This window comes from Rhodnius prolixus, unplaced genomic scaffold (genome assembly GCF_049639745.1).
Source record: "Rhodnius prolixus isolate KJV_2025 unplaced genomic scaffold, Rpr scaffold_3, whole genome shotgun sequence".
NCBI lineage: Eukaryota > Metazoa > Arthropoda > Insecta > Hemiptera > Reduviidae > Rhodnius > Rhodnius prolixus.
Genome location: NW_027411603.1, coordinates 41,550,037 through 41,574,778, shown reverse-complemented (window position 1 = coordinate 41,574,778; position 24,742 = coordinate 41,550,037). Strand labels below are relative to the sequence as shown.

The 24,742-nt window shown below is 34.7% G+C and overlaps 1 protein-coding gene across 3 annotated transcripts in view; it reads left to right on the top strand.

Moving 5' to 3' along the window:
• Positions 1 to 24,742, top strand: part of Fas2 (neural cell adhesion molecule fasciclin 2) — a 390,652-nt gene that overhangs the window by 153,822 nt on the left and 212,088 nt on the right. The window lies entirely within an intron of this gene.

Below are 24,742 nucleotides of genomic sequence, written 5' to 3'. Positions count from 1 at the left end.
TGTTAGTTTTGCGATTTGGTTAATTTTTTCAGGCGGGGCTTTACGTCCATCTATCTACCAATTAGGTATCATGGACGGAGGCGACTAGCAAACATACTTTACTGTAAATTCCTTTTATTAACCTTTAAATAAAATCCAAGGCCTAAATGACTGGAATCGAACCCAGTATCACAATGCATATTAGCTTTGCAGGTCTCGCCTCTTAACCGCTCGGCTACCGTGGCGCCTTATTTTAATTAATTTCAGTAATTTTGTTTTTAAATTTCAAGAGTTAAGCAACACATATCAGGTATTATCCTTCTATAGCAATCACAATTATGATTGGAACAATTAGTATTGGAATGAAATAGAATTGAGAAGCCCATCAAAAGAAATAAGTAAAACCGCGCGTCGCTTGGCACTTGAACTACCTGCGTCATTGCTCCAAACACTCTTCTACAGTCATCACAACATGTGGCCCACATATGGTCTGCCTTCTTCCTTTGTCGAAACTTTTTTTTACTGTAGTACCCTTCTTTCCCACCCATAGCTTTATATAACCTATCGCTCATAGACCAGTCATTATTTTAACAGCAATTCATACTCCATTTTACTATAGACTCGTCTTGTATTACCGTCTAACTAGACTTCCCGGTTTTCATGTTTCCTTCTAAAAAGGAAATATGATACATTATTAATACACACGGCCATCTGCATGCACCATTTGATATCCATAAAGCTTTGATTGTGCTTGTCAATCAACGTTAATACCAGTAGTAAACAATAAATTATATTTTTATTGTTGTACAAAGGAGCAAAACGTGTTAAACCTTTCTGTGGTTTCTTTTGAAAGCGTTCTAGAGGTATTCATTTCGGCAGCTTTCTTTTCATATTTTGTGGTTTCTTAGGTTATTATTAATATTTCTTCTTATGTAGTATTCATTTTTTCGTGAGCCTTTCCAATCAAAGAAGTAGTTGCTTGTGATTTACAGGTGTACGGCTTCTATATTTCTTTTATTGCCGTATATTTTGTAAGGACGATACAAACGTTCTATCAATCTCAATAATGGTTTTCTTTAAAAAAGGTTACTTATGAACGGTGATGATTGAGGGAAAAATTCCAGAAGTGGCTGGGAAAATATTGCCGCTGAAGAGTTCCTCAGTTTAGGTATTGTAAAAGCCTTTGATATTTCTTTGTCTGAACCTCTGTATGGGGCCACATCTCAGAAAAATTTCTTCCGAATCTTAAGTCCTATCTTAATTTCAGTGTTAAACTATTTAATCTGTTGAGTTTATTTATTTAGCAGCTTTTCTGGACAGATTATTGGGTGGTAAAATACCATTTTTAATACAAATGGTTGGTAGATATCCACTTGGCTGAAGTCTTTGGTGGCATGAGGTCCGACTAAGGACTGTGGTAAAACGTTTGCCAGAGGTAAACGAGTGTAGACTGTTGAGATAAGATATAGACGCGCCGGGTACACAATGTTTGGTGTTTGGGAAGCCAAGTGGAGAAGAGTCTCTACTACTTGAGTATATCCCCATTCCTGGGTACATGGTTTAGATCTGGAAGAGTATGGCACTCCTCTTGTATTATTCAGTAGAGTTGATGTTCACTAGCTAAAGTATGTTTGAGAGGCCCCTGGCCTGTTCTTCGGCCAGTCCGCTACCTTCCTATTCCTCCTCGCCATCCCTTTTTTTCCCCCTTTTTGGTACCGTTCTTTGGCTGGCCCCTCTTACTTCTTTGCAATCATCTTCTTTCAGTATTCTCCATTAATCTTGTTCCCTTTTACACTCTAACTGGTCCAGTCCACCACCACCACCGGCATTATCCTTGTTACCCTTTGTTGCTGCTACAATGAGTGTTGTTGTTGTTTGATGCCCATCGACCTGATTCCTTTCTCCAGCAACAACAACCTACCACTTACCTCCAAATGCCTTTAGGCCTTCTTTCATTCGGTTTCACTTCCATCCTCTTAGACCCAATTTATTTTGGTTGTTAATCGACGACTTGAAGATCCTTTCAAGATCGTAAATGGTTGACCACGCTATCACTGTTCCTGATGCATTCCATTCCTTTTTTTTTCCCAGTTTATAGTTTGCCTTCTGCCAAGGAATTTTCCGGTAAATGCTATTATTGCTAATATGTATTCATACAAAATTACTTTTTCTATTAAATTTCTTTGTGTTTTCGCTTGAAGTAAGTGTTTTGTTTCTTAATTCAAAACTAAAAGTTCTTTAAACGAAAGGTCTTTTTTGTGTATTTCAGTTAGCGTCTAAATTCCTACATTTTACCGAAACGATTTCTTGAAAATTCAACGTTTTTTTCTTGGTTTGTCTTTTCCCCTCATTAAAAAGTCCTACCGTCGTTATTTGTACTACTGACCCCAAAAAAAGTTAAGGATTCTAAAATATATGCATCATTAAACATCTCACTCTAAAGCATCACTTCATTATTAGTAGACGGTTTCGCCTGCAAAATATTACAGGGATTGCTGAAATTTTAGATTTAAAAAGAATTCACCACAGATATTTAGTTTTATTCATTATATTTAATTTTGTTTTTTGATTATATTTTAAATTTAAATGGTTGTGCCTAAATGTAAAATAATTATTTTCAAAATAAAACAACAAGGTTATTATCTAATATTTATTTAAATTGTATAATTAGTATAAAGTTCCTTGAAATAATATAATTTATATTACATGATACACACATTGTTAGCCGATAATTTATTAGCATAATATTTTGTGGCGACAGTAGATAGCGCTTTGTTGGAAATCTTGGATGACAATAAAAACCCTACAATATGTTCGTTTCCAGGAGTGCCTTACACTGAAGATAAGCGTCTTCTTTTACATTTTTTTTTTTCCAGACATATTCGTTCTTGATTCAATATTAATTAATTCGAATTCAACCATTCTTTCAGACAATATCCTCGGTCTTGCCTACTGCTGCTTGCTTCTTCACGTTCTTTCTCTTCGCAATGATCTTCTACCTGGAAGTAATTATTATAATCATTTAATAAAAATAAAAAAACAGGAAGTAGAAGTGATTCCTGCGGCACACCACGTTTTATTTCGCTTTATTCAGAACACGGAATATTATGATAAACATAATGCGTTCTCTCTCCGTTATGTGTATGGTTTCAGGAAGACCTAACTAGCATCTAGTTCTAGAATAGCAGATGGTAAGACATTCAAAGGCTTTCTTGCTAAGATCACTTCCAGGGTGGACTCATTAACTGTTATCCTCCTGACAGTTTATGATGTTTTGTTAATTTACTTTTGAAATAATGGGAACCATTAAAACAGGCTGTGATAGTTTCTTACCTGTTTATCTTTTCTGTTTTATATGATTATTATTATATTTTATGGTTTTTTTAGAAATTTACTTCACAGCTGAAACCTCTTGCTAGAAATGCTTGTTCTATCTTTAAGCTTAGTGGGCCATAATACTCTAGAAGGTTGGTTAGGTAGGCAGGCCACTTGTTACTCTTAAGGGAAAATCTACATAATCTATACCGTAGTAACTGAAAAGGGTTTGATTTACCTTTTCACACCTAAACTAATACACCTCCCAAATTTTCGTAGTGCGCCTGGCAGGGGATTGGTTACCACAGCTACCTGTAAGTACGTACGACGGGAAACCTTTATGTAGACAGTGAAGGAAGGGGAGATTTGGAGAGATTGAAAATATGTTTCAACGTTGCTGTCATCCATGATTGATGGCTACCGATCAATTAGTTACCCTCAGCCTAAATCCTTCCTTGCTGAGAATACCTATTTTTCTCCGTCATATCAAAATGAACGTTAACTGTTTGAAAAGTTAAATGGTTTATACTTTACACCTCCCTCATTCTTTACTCTAAACTGTCTGCCAATTTTCTAAAATAGGGGAAAAAAATGATTACTAAATTACTCTAGCAAACTGTCTTATTTTCAGAATAAACTTATTTTCATACTTCTGGTTTATTATTTGCTTAGTTTTTAGGAAATAGGTATTTTCAGCGGGCCCACATCGATTTTTATTTGTCTTTTAATCCCTTACTTTTGGAAATTAATTACAATCGTGCCAGATTTTCGTAATTGAATTTTTAAATTGGTTGTACGTGCATGTGTTATATCTCAAAAACGAATTAGTTATTGAGAGATATTCAAAACTTGGCATTCTGTGTTAATACATCAAGTTTCGACGAATGCAAAATTATACTCGTATATCACTTAAAAATTATATAATTTCAATATTTTTTCTTTCACAAATTCTAAGATGTATAGCAGAAGTATACTTCATTAAAGTAACCAAAAATGAGAATGATATTTTGAAAAGTACATTTTATAGTGCTTTATAAGAATAGATTAATATCTTGGTTTTGAACATGAACTAATATCACGCTGTTTAGTAATCTCATTAATCTTGAAGAGTTATAATTTGTGATCATGTGGCTTTTAAAAGTGACACATGTTCGTTCTTCTTGTAGTATTTGTCTTAACTAATTACTTGTGAATAATTATCACTATGACGTAGCACGTCGTGTTGCGTAGCTGTCATGCAGATCTTTTGCTGCTACTCCAGTAATGATTGTCGGAAGGTTACTGTTTCTTCACTACTTCTTGTTCATTTAGTAAAGATAATAATTAATGTAGAGACTGTCATATTTTGTGAAATGTTCTTATTTTGTAAAAATTATCGCTATGATTAGAATTTGTAAATGTTTAAAAGCATGTGGATTATACAATAATATAAAAGGCATAAGCATTTTTTTTTTCCAAGATAGCCTGCCCTATTTGTAAGTAGACTAAGTACGTAATGTATTCATTCGTCACCAATATTTCAGTACAGGAAGTCGATGAGCCTAGGAATTTCTGCTTACTAATCGAAAGTTCCAGCTCTTTTTGTGAGTTGTTGAAATTCATCCGGAACTAAGTCTATAAAAAGTTAATAAGGTATTTTTTTGACCTAAGGAATAGTGTGTGGTCGAATGTTTAATAAAATCTCTTGAGTTCTAGTTCGCAATAATGTAAAAACCCCAATGCAGTGTTGATCTTAAAAACATTTTATCTCATCATCTATGCATGATTGAAAGAAATCAGCATAATTAGTTGGCCAATCTTACAAACGGGGGACAAAGAAACCATAAAAATTTTGATATAAGTTTTGTTACTAAATCTGCTAAATTTTCCTACACGTTCATGCTCAATTTTAGTGGCTTTATAAGGCCTGTGGTTTTGACAAGTAAATATGACGATGATTTAAGCTGGAACAATTGGCTGAATATATATATATATATATATAGATAAGTGAAAACCCGTCGAGAACATATCGAGTGCTGACTGAAATGCGATCCATTGTGGCTCTGGACCTGTGTAAATGACAAGCAAAATTGACTATCATTTCAGTACAGTTTGTGAAATTTGTTTCTCCTGCATATGTAGCAGCCAATAAATATGCTAAATTACTGCAGTTTTAAATTTACTTTTCTTCGTAAAATCTAATAATATACGTGAGGTGGGGAAGGAACTCGATGCTTATAGATTTATTTAAAGTGGAGGGCCTCAAGAAATCTTCTTTCTTCTTTCATCTTTTTTTTTAACTAAGAGCTCTTCTGATCACCAGGCAGTGTTTTTTCTCGGTTAACAATCTTGTGAAAATTTTGGCCTTGTTAGGAAATGGTGTAGGCATATTTGAAAAAGCCTAAAACTCACTTGAACTTCGCTTATTTCAATTTACGTGAAATTTTCTTGAATTTGCGCGGCAAAAATCGCCCGAAACCCCCAATGATCATCCAATTAGGTCTCATTATTATATTTTTCAGCTATTTTTGGTCCTATTATACAATTGATGAGTAGACCTGCGAAGCTACTATGTATTGTGTAATCAGTATCAATCATGCTGTACATCAATTATGCTACGAATTTTCCTCTTTGCATAATGCTGATCACACGCTTCATTGTCCCCACTCTTAGACCAATTTATAAAAAGCAATGCTTTGGACCTGTGAAAACTCAAGATCGATATTCTGGCAAAAAAAGAGTATATTGGTAAAATTCCCTTTTACGTAGATCCTATAAAAGAAAGTTAATCCAGTAGATGGTTTTGGTTTTTGAGATAGTTGCGTTAAAAACATGGGCACTCTAAAACGCTGCTAAGGTTCTTTTTTTTAGGTTAAATAAATAGGGGAAACCTACTTTAACATTAAATATCATTCATTGGTTATGGTTTTTTCGATATATCGAGGTGTTCTCTAACTTCCTTAACTAAAAATCTATTAACTTTAGGACAGACACGAACAATCTTTCAAATTTCTACAACAACATCCTTCAAACAGTAACTTAACAAATTACTCACCACATTCCTTAGGTTTTTCCAGCCCTATTGTTTTCACCCCTTCCTTACCTCTATATAAACCCGCTTTTCCGTGAATTTCTTAACAGTTATGATGATATACTCGTAGCTCTACATTAAAACTTCACAAACTTTTTTTATAATGTAAGTCTTTCCAAATTATATTTATTATATTTATATATCTATTTAATTTGGGCGCCACGGTAGCCGAGCGGTTAGAGGCGAGAACCTGCGAAGCTAATATGTATTGTGGTACTGGGTTCGATTCCCGGTCTTAGGCCTTGGATTTTATTTAATGGTTAATAAAAGAAATTTACAGTTTAAAGTATGTTTGCTAGTCGCCTCCGTCCACAACATCTAATTAGTAGTTGGATGTTAAGCCCCGCCTGAAAAAATAGGCAATTACTTACTACATTTGAGTACCTCTTTCAACGAGGCTAACATCCTTGAAGACTAGTTTATTTTCTAGAAAAAACTATTAAAATTATGTTTCTGTTTGTTGCAGGTGAGTCAGATTTGCTGATGGATTTAAATTTTTTTTTTGCGCAAGAATTTGACAAAAATTATAAGTAAGTAAGAATATTAGTTTTAAGTAATTAAACGTTACAGATACTTTTAGGTTTTATCAGTTCTGGCTTGAATTTATTCAGTCACTATGTTAGATATTGGTCGGTGACAGCTTCTAAGTTGGAACTGGATTAGAGATTATTTATTTAAAGTTTTGAAAATGAAGGGATATTTTGGCCCCTTTTATTTTTAGAGTCTCTCGACTAAATCGTATCTTTAAATACGGCAGGCAGTTAATAACTTGTATATAAATCGAAAAATGTTAGCTATTGATGCACGAGTTTTTAGAATCTACTAATCTTCTCTTTCAAGTTGTATTTATGGTCTTTCGAGTTGGTCAAGTTTTAACGGATGAAGTTGGCGTAAGGCTCCCCCACTGCAGTCAAGTTGAGAATGTGTCAGACCAGAGGATTTACTATTAGACCACCCTGTCTGTCTTATCTTATCTCACGATAAGAGGGTTCCACCTTTCTGCCCATATCACCAGATAACTTGACAGCACGAACTAAATTTCGTTCATTATTTATTACATATACTTTTATCTTAGCGGTGAATTTAGAAAAGAATTTCCAAACGCTTTATTTTGTCGGTTTTAACAAAATATCTAGAAAATAGAGCAGAAGCTGTAAAATTTTAGTAATTGAATTAAATCAGAGCGTATCTCAATATTTCCATGCTGATTTTTCGAAGCTTACTAAAAATTAATGTAGTTGTTTTTAATGGGATTAAAAAAAAAAACTGCCATTTCAGTCTAGTAAAATTTATTTTGCCGAGCTTTCGACCCTAGGTACTAGGTCATCTTCAGGGCTAGTTTACAAAGTAATACTATTACATTTCAGGGTTGGTGTGTCTTCTGTCATGTCTGTTCATGGACTGAGTGTGCATAGACAGACCAAGACAAAAGACACACCAACCCTGAAATGTAATCGTATTACTTTCTAAAACTAGCCCTGAAGATGACCTAGTCCCTAGGTCGAAAGCTCGGCAAAATAAATTTTACTAGACTGAAATGGCAGTTATTTTTTCAAATGAATCAGTCACCAAAAAGAATGAACAGTAGTTGTTTTTGATAAGATGGTAAAATAGTTCTAAAATAAGTTAGGTATTACTTAACTAAACGGAGTTCCATGAGAATCGGGCAACTACCGAGTGCAGACACAAATTAGTCTACCTCTAAATGTTGGATGATTCCGAAATCGGTCAGGCTACAAGAAATATGGTGTGCAAGTCGAAGACATCCACCAGCCCGTTATTGTTATGCAATTTTGTTTTTAGTTTTCATGCTGGAGTTTCAATGTTTTAATTTTTCTTTGTTATTAAGAAATAAGGTATGTTCTTTATTGTGTAATCAACGGAGGTTTCCTAATAAATGAGTTTTTGTTCACTTTGTTAGACTACTTTTTCTCTTGAACTGCTTGTGAACGACAAATATTCGAATTAACAAAAGTTTTCTATTCACAAATATTGAGGCAAGAATTTTCTTTTCTATTCTTCTCTTTGAAAAGAACCTAATTTGTCGGAAAAGAAAAACAGTTTTTATTCCAAAATAAGTGTATGTACCACCATTTGCTAATGAATACTTTGCTCACAGCAAAGACCTCTTCCTAGGTTTTCCGTAATGCTTGAAGACAGAGCGGTGGATTTATAAAATCAATTTGAGATCCTTTTTATATTATTGTCTGGGTAGTTTAAGCAAATCTAAGAAGGTGGGTAGCTCCAGTGGTTCATCTCTTGCTAATATCTCTTTGAAAAGGATCATTAGAAATAACTAACAACTTTTTTATTGTATGATAATTGCTGCTCGGCTAACTCTTACCACTCGTTAATCCGCTTTTTGTCCTCTGTGTTACTCATGTAATCGATATTCCATTTCCATAAACAGTTTTTCAAAAGCTATTTGTTGCTGAATAAAAGTGCGCTTAAAGGTTTAAGGTTAAGAATACGATTTCTCGATTACTTGTACAATTGATTGTTAAATAGAAACCATTGAGCGAAGGTGTTGCTACTTTATAGTGTGGGGGTGTTGTTATATCGGTCGGCTCCTGAACACAATGTGAAATGTGTGAGTGGGAACATGTGCACATACTATAAGATGCATGTACGTTGACCCAGCTGTATTGCGTTATAAAACTTCCCCAGCTAAACCAATTCAGGGCCCATTTGAACATTTCTTATTGCCTAGCCCTGTATATATGTATATATATAAAAAACGTATATTGTGTTTGATTCACGGAGATGTAAGATTTTTCGAAGGATATTGCCTCATAAAGCAACCCTCAGCATGCCTTGTAACATGTAAGTTTAATTTTGCGTACCCTCTTAAATAACTTGTGTTTATTTGTTACGTTGAACATACATCACTAAGATATACATGAACATGGATTTTAGGTTTTCAGTTTTTCTTGGTTTATGTTTACACCCCTGTCTCTGGTTAGAAGTATTGCAATCATACTGATTTTCACCGGAAATACAAAGTTGATACACCCCTGAGTGCAGAGAATTTTTTTTAAATTTGAAAGCTGATCTAATGGCTACTTAAGCTTAGATGACAGTTTGTCTTTGTCATTTTTTCTCAAATTATAGTTCGGTTCAGAGGGAATGTTATCGCATCCTATCAACATTATTAATTTGATCTCTTTTTTCTTTTTATTATGCAATTCTAACTTACAAGAATTTAATTATATTAGTAAATTATGGTAAGAAAAAGTCATGTGAGTGTTCATACGAGATTCTTTCATGAGTCACACAAAAAGTTAACAAAATATGAGAAAATAATGAAAGATTTAGAAAAATAAGTGAAAGGTATTGAAGCACCATTGTTAATAACGCTTTTGACCCAGCCCATAACTGGTTTCCATTGGAAGGGGCGTGACTAACCTAGACGTAGGTGGGACCCGCCCACAGTCAGCAACCGTACTGCACTGTGATTGGCCAATACTTTAAACTTAATAATTTCATTGAAATAATTAATTTAAAAAAAAATTTCCAACATTTCTCCCATAGGTATTTGATAAACTTTCGAATTAAGCAAGAAAAAAATTTCTCTTTTATAATACGATAAATAATCTTTCTTTTAGAATGATACTTCATGTTTTACGCAACAATCGTTAAAAGAAACAAAAAGGTAGAGAATTAGTATTGTTTAATCGTGAAATCGATTATAGATGGACATAATGTAGGCTGGTAAGCCGCCATTAAATAGGCGTTGTAAGCTTACTTTGTACTCCAGCTGATGAAGAACTCTAGTGGCAATTTCTGTAAACATTTATGCTGTTACTACAGCTTGACCATTTTTTAACATTCACCTTAGTTATATTTTAGGTGTATAAATTGAATTTGCACGGAAGGTTTTATATTTCTTTTTCAGTTCATGAAATAGTTCCTTAACTATTTTGGTAACTCACAAGACTTAAATAGGCCAATCTCACTCATATTTAAGCAAGTTGGTCACTCACTAGACCAGTATTCACCACACACTTATGGTTTAACCATGTTGGTCACTCACTAGACCTGTATCGGTTCACCTTATCCTTACAATTTAAACATTGATTAAATACGGGAAGTTTTCATTGAATAACAGAAAATAATGTCTTGTTTTATATAAAAGATTTTTTGCAGCAAGTGATTCAATGAATCTATCTTCTATTAGTTTTATTTGCCTCATCAGCAAATTCCATACTGGTCAGTTCTAATCATTTTTAAGAAACTTTGTTTCATCACTTAATTTCTTTTAGAAGCGAAATAATTTGCTGTTAGCGGTTATAAAATGTTATGAATGGTCTCCTTTGAATTTAGTTATAAATGAACTCATTATTAAAATCAACAGATTATTTTTACCATGTTTATCGTTTCTGCATTTATTCGTTATCACTACGGGCTAAATATTTCAAGTTCTTAGAAAGTAAAGAAACAAGTTATGATCTTGAAAGAATATGATTTTATATAACTAAATCATCAATTTGAAGCTAGGATTGCTCTTCAACTTGATAAATATATGCTAATGAAAAATGAGCAAACTGGATCAGATTTTCTCCTGTTTGAGGAGTGAAACAGCTAATTCTTGAGGAAAGTTAGCGCCTGTAGGGTCAGCCAGTTATACCGTGGTGGGGCATACATTACCAGTACATTACCTTTAAAAGCCCTAACCAAGTTAGTTGATGAAACAAGTTGGGTGTTGAGGACCCGCAGATAAAAACTTGGTACATCGCCAAGCTTGTTTATACGCACCAATGGTGCCGTAGTGGATACTTTAATAGCCGTACATCTACCAGATCTCATTCCAATAAACCTCATGTCGAATATTAAACTAATTGGAAAGACATAATTTAGTTACTGAATATAACATTAGATGAATACCGAGACCTAAAACAAGGAATCGAATTTTAGAGTACCGTACAGTTCAACATTAGCTTAGAAGATTTCCGTTAAACCTGGGTAACATTTGTGCGTCTTTAAAAACGCTCGTTGCCCAACTGTTGTTGTGGAGATACTCTACCATCGCCCTTTTTCATTGCAATATTTCACCAAAACTGAGTAATTTGCTGCATTTTCTCTCCCCCACTTGCCCAGAGATTCCAACATCTGCCTGCAATTCTCTACTGCTGCTGGTGCATCTGTACCGCCTTTCATTTAGCTTGAATGTTTTACTTCTTTTGGTAAAGTTCAACTGCAGCGGAGCAATAAAGTCCCACTTTCGAGAATGGGACTGTTTAAACAAAAGTGAATTGTTGCGCTTTCTAGTTATAATGAATACTGTGGATACCTAAGATGATGAATCACGCAATTCTCATTAAACCTAACTTCTTTTTTTTACAAAAAATAGAACCTAATTCAGTACTTTATATTGTATTTATTTGTGATAGTAACTCCAAATCTGGTTGGGCAACGTTCTCAATCCAATAAGTTGTGCTTTGACACGTGCACAAATTATCTGTTGTTATTTTGAAGTGTTATTTTTTATTTTTAGTTTTGCTTCAAAAATTTCGTGTCTCGGCTTCTGTTCTGTGTAAACTGCTCATCGCCAATGATTCTTCTATTATTCCGCTTTAATTGTTCCGTCTCTCTCTCTTATCCCAATCAAATTATTCAACTAAACTTTGGTTCAAGAAAGTTCTTATTGGTACAACTGATAATTTCGGTAAAAACTGGATGTTGAAAAATTACCTGAATTACGATATGTAAAAACTGCTATATTTCCTTTTACCGCTAGTTACAGAAAAATAAAGTAAATAACTTCGACTAGTTTGGTGCAAAAAAAAGAGAGAATTTTTTTTTAATTTTAAATAAATGATGAATGCTCTTCTTCATTTAGCACTTTGCTATCCTGCTTGGCAAGTGTTGAGTTATTTAGTGTCTATTCTGACCCGTTTCCGTCGTCTATTTCTCACAGCGCAGTTATTGTTCCTCGGTTATTGCGGTTATTTATCACCTTTCATTTAATAATGCCACCATATATCTGTAGTAACTCTGTACAGTAGAAAGAGACTACGCAACTTCTTAACCATTTGAGCATACAATATTCAAAGCGCCAAGTAGAATTGTAAATTCAGTTTTGATTAAAATGTTTTTTAAGAGTGGTTGAATAATGAAGATAAGGATTTCGTTTAAATAAAGTATTTGTGCGCATTGCGCTACAGTATTTCTTAAAACTTGACTGTGTCATGAAAATTCCAGCTGGAGAGGAAATACGTGAAATGTCACTCGATTTTCTTTCAAAATTCATAAAAATTTTGTTAAATCCCAATTATTATTATTGACCTTCGAATCTCCCTTCCTGATCTCTTGCTTGATTAAATAGAACGGTCCCTAGATGAATTTTACCCATCTCATTAGATTTGAGTAGCCAATCTATTTGAAAGTTCATTTATAAAGTACGATCTGAGACAAATTCTGAGACTACAGACACGATTCCGGCATACAGAATTTTTTCACTTTCAATAATTTATATTTTACTTTTAGAATTATGACTTTTCCGATGGCCAAGGTGGTGTTAAGAAATGTTAGTGGTACAAATAAAAGAAGTAAGACCATACCAGTTGGGATTAGAATAAACTGAATCCTTGACAGTGCTTTTGTTGACTCTTACAAAGGTGTTTCGCCTGTCATTTCACAAGTCATCAAGTTCAGAATAGTTGTTTCATTTTTTTGTTTTTGTTCCGGGAGAACATCTATGTAGTAGGAGGCCCTAAGTAACAACAGAAGAAAGAACCCCCGTATAAAGAAAGGTACAACTGTAATAAAAGTTCCTTTTTTTCTTCCATTTCAACCTCCAACAGTCCTGACACTGTTTATTCGGTCCAAAAGATGATTACGGCTGCCTTCCTTTTTCCAAGTGTATATTCCCTTGTAAGAGATTACAGTTTTCCCTGCCTTTGTTTGGCACTTTCCGTACCATACTGTACTATCCTGTACAAAGACGGGACTCTTCGTGAGATCTCATCTAAAGACGGACTAGATCCTGGGGGCAAAGTTTTACATCAAAGGGGAGGACCTTACTTTAGTTAGCAGCAGCGGGGGATCCGGGGATGTGCCTTGCAGGAGAGTGAATGGTAAAGCTGGAAATTATTGTTTGCTACAGAACCATCCCCACAGTAAACTCTCCTTCCGTTGGAACATCCAACAGACACAACCCTCTTTCACGCTAGGGGCTGGACTGATGCCCGGCAAACCTTGCTGTGTCCCTCACTTGAATTTACTGATAGAAATGCTCCCTTCTTAGTAGTATCTCCTAGCTAAAGCCTCGGCTAAAATGTAAAGAGAGATGTGAGGGTTCACCAAAGTGAGAAGGGGATAAAAAAGATCTCTCTCCTTTTTCTTCAGGATTTGGCATGAATATTTCGGAAAATATATGTGTGCGCTTTAGGGAGATTTCCCTGAGCGTAAGAGTCCACATACATTAAACTCTGGGCTTCCGCCGCGATGGTTATTTTTGGTACTGATTTAAAACTTGGTACTGCAGTATACTCGAGTAATTGTGGTTGGAGTGAGAATGAAAAACTGGAAGGATAATCTGGTGGGGATGATGGAATGAAGGCTCCAGGGCCCGGACCGACATAAACAATGCGGGTGGGTCCTCCAGGATAGGGTTGTATTCCCCCTCCGGAGATTCCTATTTCATATAAAAATATCTCTTCTTCTCTTCCACCCACACATATATCTTACCAATCTTGCTCTCACCCTACCAAAAGGGAGGCGTACATCGTAATAGACATTTATTTATACTTGATCCAAAAATTTTGAATGCTGAGGAATGGAAATGATTTTACCTTATACTTGTGGTTCCTTCAAGGGTTTATAGTGCTACTTTATATGCCACGAATAATGTGAAATGAGAAAGTGTCTGTTATTATAATTACATAAGAGTTTATTATTATTTTTTTTTTTTAGCGCATCAACAGCTGAGGTTATTAGCGCTCGGAGCTTTTTTCAGTGCACTGCCGGCCTCCGGACAGTGTTCTCTCGTTACAGACAACACTTCCATTACCGGACAGTGAGCTGTAAGAAGCTCCTAGGAAGAGAAAATCTAAGGGTTAGCATCTGGATTCGAACACGGGACCTCCGCGTGAGAATCGAGTACGCTAACCACATAGCTAATCCCTCCCCTAGAGTTTATTATTATTATTACATAAGTTATTACATTACAAAGAGGGACTTATTAAAATTATGCTTAGTTATCATCTCTACGAGGTGTGGCTATTAAATAACGAGACTGATGCTGCTACAGAAGAACTCATGCGCCAACTCCTAACGACCGACAGCTGTGCAGCATAAAGCCTTCTCTTTAACTGTCGTTTGTGTAAGAGGTGTTAGTTTAGTTCAGCCGAAAACAAGATACTACACATGTAGTAGAGTACGAATTGTCTTTATTAAAACTTAACTTTTATTAAAAGAAGTTTATGCGCTAGTTTTTGAGTGGTTCAAGCGTTTCCAAGATGGCCGAGAAGACGTCGGAGATGATGACCGCCCGGGTCGCCCTTCTACGTCCAAAACGGATGAAAATATCGATTATAATTAATCAACATTACTACTGTGAGGTGCTTGCTCAACTCCGTGAAAAAGTAAGGAAAAAACGACCCGATTTGTGGAATAACAAGTCACGGGGTTCTCCATCAAGACAACGCGCCGGCTTACACTGCATTGTCCAGTCAAGACGACGTTTCTAGCCAAGTACAACATCCCAGTTTTAGGCTATCCGCCTTATTTGCCCTGACCTGGCCCCATGTGACTTTTATCTGTTCCCCAAAGTCAAATCAGCATTAAAAGGATCACAATTTCAGTCAGTTGAAGCTGTGAAAGAAAAAGCGGCACGCGTCATGCAGGAGCTGACAGAAAAAGACTTTCCAGCACTGTATCAGAACGATGGTAAATTCGCATGCATAAATTTAAAATACAAGTGTTTTACAGCAATAGTCTCTTTATTTAATAGCCACACCTCGTATTCGTAGTTGGGCATTTTTATGTGAAAATCGACTGGCCAGAAGTGACAAGCACCATTTCACTGACGTCCTGTGAATGTTCACATCAGTTTGTTTCTACTAAAATTGCTTAAAACGTAATGGACATTAAATACGAATTACCTAAATGTTAAGCTAATTGTCTATGAATATATCCATCCATTAATAATAGACACACAATGTAAATATTGAACAGATGATTAAATTCTATTGAATTAATTTAGTTAAATGCATTTACAATAAGATCATTGATCAAGAACTGGATTATTATTATTATTATGGCTTCTCACTAATTCATAAGCATTTTTGATGATACATTTTTATTAAATTGGGATATTGTTAATACAAAATAATATTCGAATAGTTCCTAAAATTTTAAAACTACCATAAAAGAGAAATTCTGCGTATTAATATCGATACTTCTGAATTCGTATGCTCAAGTTTAATATACAATATTTGGCACCATGTAACATGGGAATAAATTTGATTTAAATTGGAGTTTGATGTTCAATTCGGCTTGACCATTTTCAATTATAATATACAGGGTGTCCCAAGCTATATGGATAACGACATTTTCTCGGAAACTAAGATAGCTAGAAAAAAACTAAAAAATACGTGTTCCCTTAGTTTTTTGATAGAAATCCAAATTTACTTTGTAAATTTTTTTCGGTGCTTCCGGAAGCGAGATACAGGCACCAACTTCATTTTTTCAAATAGGGAGGTGCGGTTTTTATTTCAGAAATAGATTCCTCTATTTTTTTAAAGAAAAATTTACTTGAACGGTTTTTTTCTGTGAGCGATATTTTAGAAGTTAGGAATGAAAACATGATTCTTATAAGAAATGATAATATTATAACGGTTTTTTGATAGAATAAGAAGAAAAGTACTATTTTATTATAAATTTTACTCCTCATTAATATTACAAATCATGCTCGAAATGGCTTCCACCATTAGAGATGCATAAACATGCTCTTTCCTGCCAATTGCCCCTTACTGCCAAAGAAATAGATTCGGCTTTAACCGACTTACAGGTATCTATTATTCTCTGCTTTAGTTCATCTACAGATGCCATCCCGACTTGATTCTGATACACCTAGATTTAGAAATGCTTTTAGGTAAGCAGAAATAAGGAAAGAAAGAAAGAAGTTATGAATAATCGCCTTGTTTTTCGGGTATCCCCAAAGGAAATAATCCATAGGTGTCAAGCCCGGTGAGAGAGGTGGCTACTGAATCGCCCCCCGTGTCGATATAACACCATCAGGCATGTAAAAAGATATCTCGATAGGCAATTTGATGGGCATGTTATATCGACACGGGGGCTATTCAGTGGCCACCTCGTTCACCGGATTTGACACCTATGGACTATTTCCTTTGGGGATACCCGAAAAACAAGGCGATTATTCATAACTTTTTTCTTTCTTTCCTTATTTCTGCTTACCTAAAAGCATTTCTAAATCTAGGTGTATCAGAATCAAGTCGGGATGGCATCTGTAGATGAACTAAAGCAGAGAATAATAGATACCTGTAAGTCGGTTAAAGCCGAATCTATTTCTTTGGCAGTAAGGGGCAATTGGCAGGAAAGAGCATGTCTATGCATCTCTAATGGTGGAGGCCATTTCGAGCATGATTTGTAATATTAATGAGGAGTAAAATTTATAATAAAATAGTACTTTTCTTCTTATTCTATCAAAAAACCGTTATAATATTATCATTTTATCATTTCTTATAAGAATCATGTTTTCATTCCTAACTTCTAAAATATCGCTCACAGAAAAAAACCGTTCAAGTAAATTTTTCTTTAAAAAAATAGAGGAATCTATTGCTGAAATAAAAACCGCACCTCCCCATTTGAAAAAATGGAGTTGGTGCCTGTATCTCGCTTCTGGAAGCACCGAAAAAAATTTACAAAGTAAATTTGGATTTCTATCAGAAAACTAAGGGAACACGTATTTTTTAGTTTTTTTCTAGCTACCTTAGTTTCCGAGAAAAAGTCGTTATCCTTATAGCTTGGGACACCCTGTATATGTAACTAATCCGATTAAAATGGCAAGTGAAACCGGAATTATATTTATGTCGAAAGTATATAACTTTATATTAGTTGATTTTGTCAATTATTGAAACTTGGTTAAATGATGATCAAACGGCTTATTATATAAGCGAGAATTATTCAATTAAATATCATAAAAGCAAATTTATCTTCTACTTAACTAGAAATCTATGTTGAAAGATCTATTTCGAATTTTTTCGGCTAATTTCGTGGCGATTTTGCATAGTGCCTACTACTTTCTCATCATTCAACTTGGCCATTTCTGTTTATATTGATTACTTACTAAGAATGTGCTGATCTAATGTGAATGTTTGTGATATGTTCGAGACGTAGATTCAGCTTAATTTTTTTGTTTGTCTGGCTTAATTCTTTGCTGATTTTTTTAAAATTTATTTTCTATAAACATCATTGCTATTTCGTACTAAAAGATTTCATGTCATCATTTTAGAGAATAATTCGTTATTTTATATAAGTCCATTTCCCTTGAAGCTGTGAGCCATAAATAGCACAATTCGCCGGTGAACTCGGATCTACGAGGGTCGTTTGAAAAGTCCGTGCAAAAATAAAAACTACTTAATTTTTTGGGATAAACCTTTTTTATTTTTCAACATAGTCTCCTTTTAGGCTTATACACTTCGTCCAACCTGCTCTAGTTTGTTGATCCCTTCCGAATAATAGGATTTGTCCAAGTCTGAAAAATAGCCATTCGTTTCTGCAATCACCTCCTCGTTTGAATAAAATCTTTTTCCCGCCAGCCATTTCTTCATATTGGGGAACAAATAGTAGTCCGAGGGAGCCAAGTCTGGAGAATAGGGGGGATGTGAAACGAGTAGGAACCCTATTTCCATTAATTTTGCGACCACAACTGCTGAGGTGTGAGCTGGTGCGTTGTCGTGATGGAAAAGGACTTTTTTGTGGGCCAATCGTGGGCGTTTTTCTTGCAGCTCGGTTTTCAAACGGTCCAATAACGATGAATAATATGCACCTGTAATAGTTTTACCCTTTTCCAGATAGTCGATGAGGATTATTCCTTGCGAATCCCAAAAGACAGTCGCCATAATCTTTCCGGCCGAAGGAACGGTCTTCGCCTTTTTTGGCGCAGATTCCCCCTTGGTAACCCATTGTTTAGATTGTTCTTTGGTCTCAGGAGTGTAGTGATGTATCCATGTTTCATCCACAGTGACGAAACAACGCTTCAAGTCCTGCGGATTTTTCTGGAACAGCTGCAAACCGTCCTTGCAACACTTCACACGATTTCGTTTTTGGTCAAGCGTGAGCAATCGCGGCATCCATCTTGCGGATAGCTTTGTCATGTCCAAATGTTGATGCAAAATATTATGTACCCGTTCATTCGAGATGCCCACAGCACTAGCAATCTCACGCACCTTCACTCTTCTGTCATCCATCACCATATCATGGATTTTATCAATGATTTCTGGAGTAGTAACCTCAACAGGGCGTCAAGAACGTTCAGCGTCACTTGTGCCCATATGGCCACTCTGAAAATTTTGAAACCACTTAGAAACTGTTCTAATCGGAGGTGCAGAGTCACCATAATGTTTATCAAGCTTCTCTTTAGTCTCCTGAGGCGTTTTGCCTTTTCATAAAGTTGTGTTTAATCAACACACGAAATTGTTTTTCGTCCATTTTTTGAAAATCACTCGACTTCCTCGATTCAAACGAATGCCAAACACAAAGAAATAGACCGATCTGTCTGAAACTTGGTGTGTGTTCTTCCAAGAGATGCTACTAACTAAACATAACCTCGATAAGCGCCAGTGGTGCTATCTCTCTGACTTTGCACGGACTTTTCAAACGACCCTCGTATAAGAAAAATATAAATGCATATTTATGTAAATGGTCGTGGCCTGAATTATTAAGTGATCAGCGTGAATGCTGCAATATTTCTCCTTAAGGAAGCCATTACGGTTTTTTTCGGAACAAAATTTTTGTCTTTCCTGATGATCCATTTAATGTCTTTCCGCTTCGATGAACTAGACTGGATTGATGAGTTTTAGGAAGATAGGATGCCCTTTCTTGGACAAATTATATCCTCACGCTAGCAGTCGATGTGCTAGAAAAAAAAATTCGTTTTACGAAGAGAAGAAGCGATTGGATCCTCAGTGCCAGATAATACGTTGATTTAATCCATTTTAGCACCCACCTATCTTACCCCTATTCTTTGTAACCGGTTTTGGATTTTCATTTATCACGTGATTAATCAAACCTCAGTTGATAGACAAAAATCTTAAATCTGTTATAAATCAGGAAAACATGCATAGTTGGATATTAAGACGGTTAATGTTCTCATTTTTGCTTGAAATGTCTCATATTTAATTTTTGAAGTATTTTTAGGTACTTAATTTTTATTTTATTGTTTAATAAGCTTTTATAAAAATAAGTTTTTCTATAATAATAATAATGATAATGTTTTCCTCCAAAATATATTAAGTTTGCACTACTTATTTTTCAACTTTATCCTGCTTACCACTCCACTTTGCCCAGTGCCCTAAGTTTACCACCAGGGCCTTTTGTGTTCCTCGGAAAGTTTAGCCATTTAAAGCCAATTATCTTGTAAACGGTATTGCTTTTCCTCCTCCTACTGTTTCTACCTTGAAACTAGATTTATCACGAAAGAGATATTTTGAAACTTTATCGTATTTTCTCTTCTTTGGCCTTTTTTTTAACTGTTTTAAAGTTTTTTTATAAGCTTTTGCCTCAAAAAATTACTTGAACCCTAATCTAAAGTTAATTATTCATTAAATAATGGATGTACTATCGTTCGGGTATATCCACTAATTTCTTGTATCTTGTTAGTTTTACACTAGCCAGAGAACTATTATTTTTACTATGTTCTGCCTCTTGTATTAGTTTTATATTTAACCCATACGGTGGTATTGAGGGCTTCATTCTGTTCGCATTTACTCGCTGAAATGTTCAAGATCCGTTGTTTGCTTTGAGAACTTAAGGAATTTACCTGTTAAGATATTAATTGTTGATCTCATTTTGTAATGAAAGTTATCTCTTGCTTTATTTTATAACACACCTGTGTATTTTAAATTTGAATTAACACCTTTCTCTGGAATCATTTTAAAGATCTTTTTTGAACGCTTTTTGTATAAGCATTTGTCTTTTTTTAAAAATAATTTTGTGCCAATAATTGTTTTGAGTCAATCCTCTCACCTTTAATTGATCGATTGATTCGGTCTTTTAAAACTTGAGAGTTTATTTGAACTGATTATAAATTTGGTTTAAGCTCAAAATTGTTTTGCGTTTTGTTAATGTTGTCTCTAAATTTATGCTCAATATTATTTCATTATACTTGAATAAAATTAGAGATAGTGAGACGTGCAAAATTTAAATAAGGAATATGCTCTTAAAAAATGACCCAATTTCAGAAGTTTTACAGAAGAATTAGTTTTTTCGACATTAGAAATAACATTAATCAAATGATGACGCCATAAATTTTTGTATTGTGAAGTTATTTTCTTAAAATAACAGTTTTTTTATTGATTGATATTAACAAATAACTATTTTTGTTGATAAATGTGGAAACATCAATTTTTATTAAAATTCCTTATTACTAACATTAAGGGTCCCCCTGGGGCGGCCGTCGTAATAAACTTTGGAGTGTGCACAGGACATAAACTGTCCAGTATATTTCTTTACACCGTCGATCCAGGGCATCTTTAAAGGTATTTTATTTATAATTTGATGATGGCATTAGTCGCAAGATGCGTTATTGTGTCACATGTGTGCCCTCGTGTGATGTACACAATATGGTCGGCGATGTGCCCCCTACAGGCGGCACGTATTCCATAGAGTCCCTAGCTCCTCTGTCGCCTTTATATGTTTCATGGACCGGGGGAGTTATTGACTACCGACAAATGATCATCATCCTTCTCCTCCGCGCTGCCTGAAGAGAATACGTGTACCCGGAGAGAGTTGTTAGTTGGCTGGTTGACTTGTCACATACAGTACTTTATTACCTCACCATCATCCTCTCCGAACATCATTTTTTGATGTCTTTTTACTTTTTTTTTTTATTCCTTATTTCACTCACTCCCCTTACGCAGATACATCTTCCCCACATACAATCCAGATATGAACAGATTCAATTCGTGATTTTTTTTATCCCTTTTTACCTTTGTTTTACGTTTGTAGCATTTCCACTGGTTGTAGTTTATTAATACTTTGATGACTCCTTGAGATACCAAACATCTTCGGCAGTTGCACGCTTTTAAACTCGAATTCTTCTGAACTTTTATTGTCCCTTGCCTCTAGCCAGGGTCCAAAATCCGAACTCCTTTCAAGAAGAGTGTACAAGTTATTCTAGATAGCCTGTATAGCTGACTGGACACTGTCGAAAAGAAAAATATTAATAGTAATCTTTAAATAATAATAAAAATAATAATAGTCCCACGCGGAGGTCCCGGGTTCGAATCCAGCAGCTGACCCTTAGATTTTCTCTTCCTAGGAGCTTCTTACAGCTCACTGTCCGGTGATGGACAGTGTTGTCTGTAACGAGAGAACACTGTCCGGAGGCCGGCAGTGCACTGGAAAAAGCTCTGGGCGCTAATGACCTCAGCTGTTGATGCGCAAAAAAAAAAAAAAAAAATCTTTAATATATATTATAGTTACATAATATTTAAATACCATTCTTTTAAGTTTTACAAAATATCCGCCTGACGTATAAGATTAAATTAGTCTCTTTCTCATCTTCCTATACAAGAAATAGAAATAATAGAATCATCGCTCAAATAAAACCTCCTGTTGGGTAAAATAACTAACCGAACATTATTAAAAGAGAAGGTTATTGTTAAAGGTTTACATAAATCGCCACCAGGGCGCTCTGATAATTGGAAAGATACTTTTTGTGACCAAATAATGTTAAAATTTCAAGTTTTGTATTAGGATACAAACCAGCGTAGGAGCTCTAATATGTTTATATTCCATTTTTTCGTATTTATCAATTGTTTTTAAATATTTAACTATAAAATATTTGTTTTTGACAATTTTTTTTATTTAGTTAATATATATTTTAAACAAATTTATAGCTCTTTAACTATAGGCTTTTTTTTTAATGCTATTTAGTAAAAAAAAAGTAAATTTTAATCAATTTCTGGGCTAAAGGTTTGAAAGAATACTGTTTTTTTTTTATTTGTTTATTTTTTTGTTTTATTTGGACAGTGGTACTCTCTTATAATGTCCATTCTCTTTTGGGAAGATGATTTTAGCCTTTCAGAAGTGGTTATCAAAAAATCAGCAGACTCTCCTTTTTTCTTGGGAGATTCCACTAGGAGAGAGAGCCTAAGTAGTCATCAGGTGTTCTTCCCCAAGAGAATCCCTCTTGAGGATACTTTCAGTTTTCTAATTTGGGAGTAAAAACTTCTTCTGTCTGGAAAGCCTGGTACTCTCTTTCTTAATTAAGGAACTATCCCTCAGAACATCTAGAGAGAGTTGGGAATTGGCATGGGCGGTACCATTTTCGGTTGACCTAATATCAAATTACTGTTTTCCACGATTTTTCGGTATGTATATGCCCACTTCATTTGTAAAAAGCATTTTTTCTGCAACCATGTAGGAATGTTCTCAATACTCAACTAAAATCAGCTGTGTAATGCCCAACTTTACCTCACTAGTGGGGGAAATTCCCATTAGTGTCACTTTCCTCACTAGTGAGTGGAAAAACTTTATTGTGCTTCCTTGATACAAGAAGTTTTGTTATTAAATATTTTCTGTAAAACTTTAATAAGCTTATTTAAATTTATATTATCCAAATAATTAAAAAACGAATATTAAAAAATAAAATAAAAATTGAAAGGAATATAGAAATAAAAATAATATTTTAATAAATAATTAGATATTTTTAATTATAACAGTTAAAAAGGTTATAGTGTTACCTTATAGAAATTTCAAATGGATTCTAGTGATTCCTGTTTAGTTTTTTTTAGTTAATAACCCTAATGGTTGCAGAAAAAATATAATATTTAACTCGAGTGTAAAGTATTTTCCTCACACGAGACAGGGTTTGCTCGCACGAGCGAGCGAAGCGTACTACTTTCCACACTTGTTAAATAAATAACTATTTATCGCTCAGGGAAATTTCAAAACGGATTGCCCAGGTGAAATATACCATTACTATAGAAGAGTAAGTAATTAAGAAACAATTCAATTTTATAGGAGTTAATCTCCGGGACTAACTCACAGATTACATTCAATAACATTTTCTTAGCCAGCTTGGGAAAGGTTAATTTTTACTGATAAACATCAGTTGGCAACTGAAAATAAGAAAATGTTCTACAAGTTATTTATGATTGCAACTAGTCTGGCAGTGTGGTATACGTGTATCTTGGCATACTTGTGGCTCGCTCTATCCGGTCTAACAGAACTCATTTGTGCCTTCTACGCCCAAAGTTAAGAGAAATTTTCTTCGCTTTTCTATGTAATTCTTAGTGCCCCTCTACCTACCCTCCTGAGTAATGTGGCTTTCTCCTGTAAATTCTTGTTTAATGTTTTATTTCTTCCTTTATACTAACGTTATTGTTGTTGTTTTTTGTTGTAAATTTTGTTTTAAAGGATCTTTTCTTTCTCTGTGGGCCCGCTTCCTTTCTCTCTACTATTCCATAGTAATTCAGAAAGTTAAATTAACACTCCTTTGTTCTCCTCCTAATTACTACAAGTATATTACTGTGCACTGTATATTTCTACTGTAATTACTATTGATGCTATTTACTAAATTAGAACTACTTTCAAATTACATAACCATGATACAAGTAGTGTAGGAGTAGTTAACATATTGTGTAATTTGTTGTAATAAAAATGTAGAACTCATCGCTTTTATTTATCTTTTAAATTACAAAGTTATTTCAAAATTATCAACAGAAAAGTTAGTTTTGTGGTAGATTATTTTTTGTGATTTTTTTATTCCTGTTGTTCCCGGAGTTAGGGAGTTATGGTCCTGTAAGGATAACCTAGTCAGCGATGTTGAGAGCTTAATGGTTGAACTTCATCTATAGACCCTACGGGTCCGGATGCCGGTCAGTAATCTGCCCTCTCTTTATAAAATAACTATTAGAGTGAAAAGTGGACATGTTTCTTTTCGTGACCTTTGATGCCCAGTTTTTCTTTTTTTGATCGTCTTTCAATTGAGAAAGATTCCTTTCGATGAAATATGTGTTGAACATCCTTAATGGCTCATTCTTGTTTGCTCTAAGTCTGGAAACGTAGTGGAGCGGCGAGCAAAGCGGCGAAAACAAACACTCTCTATAGATAGCGTTGCTCTATCTTCGCTTTGTTCTCCACTATGCGCGGTCCCATATGTTAACTTGTGTTTGATTGACCAGCCTA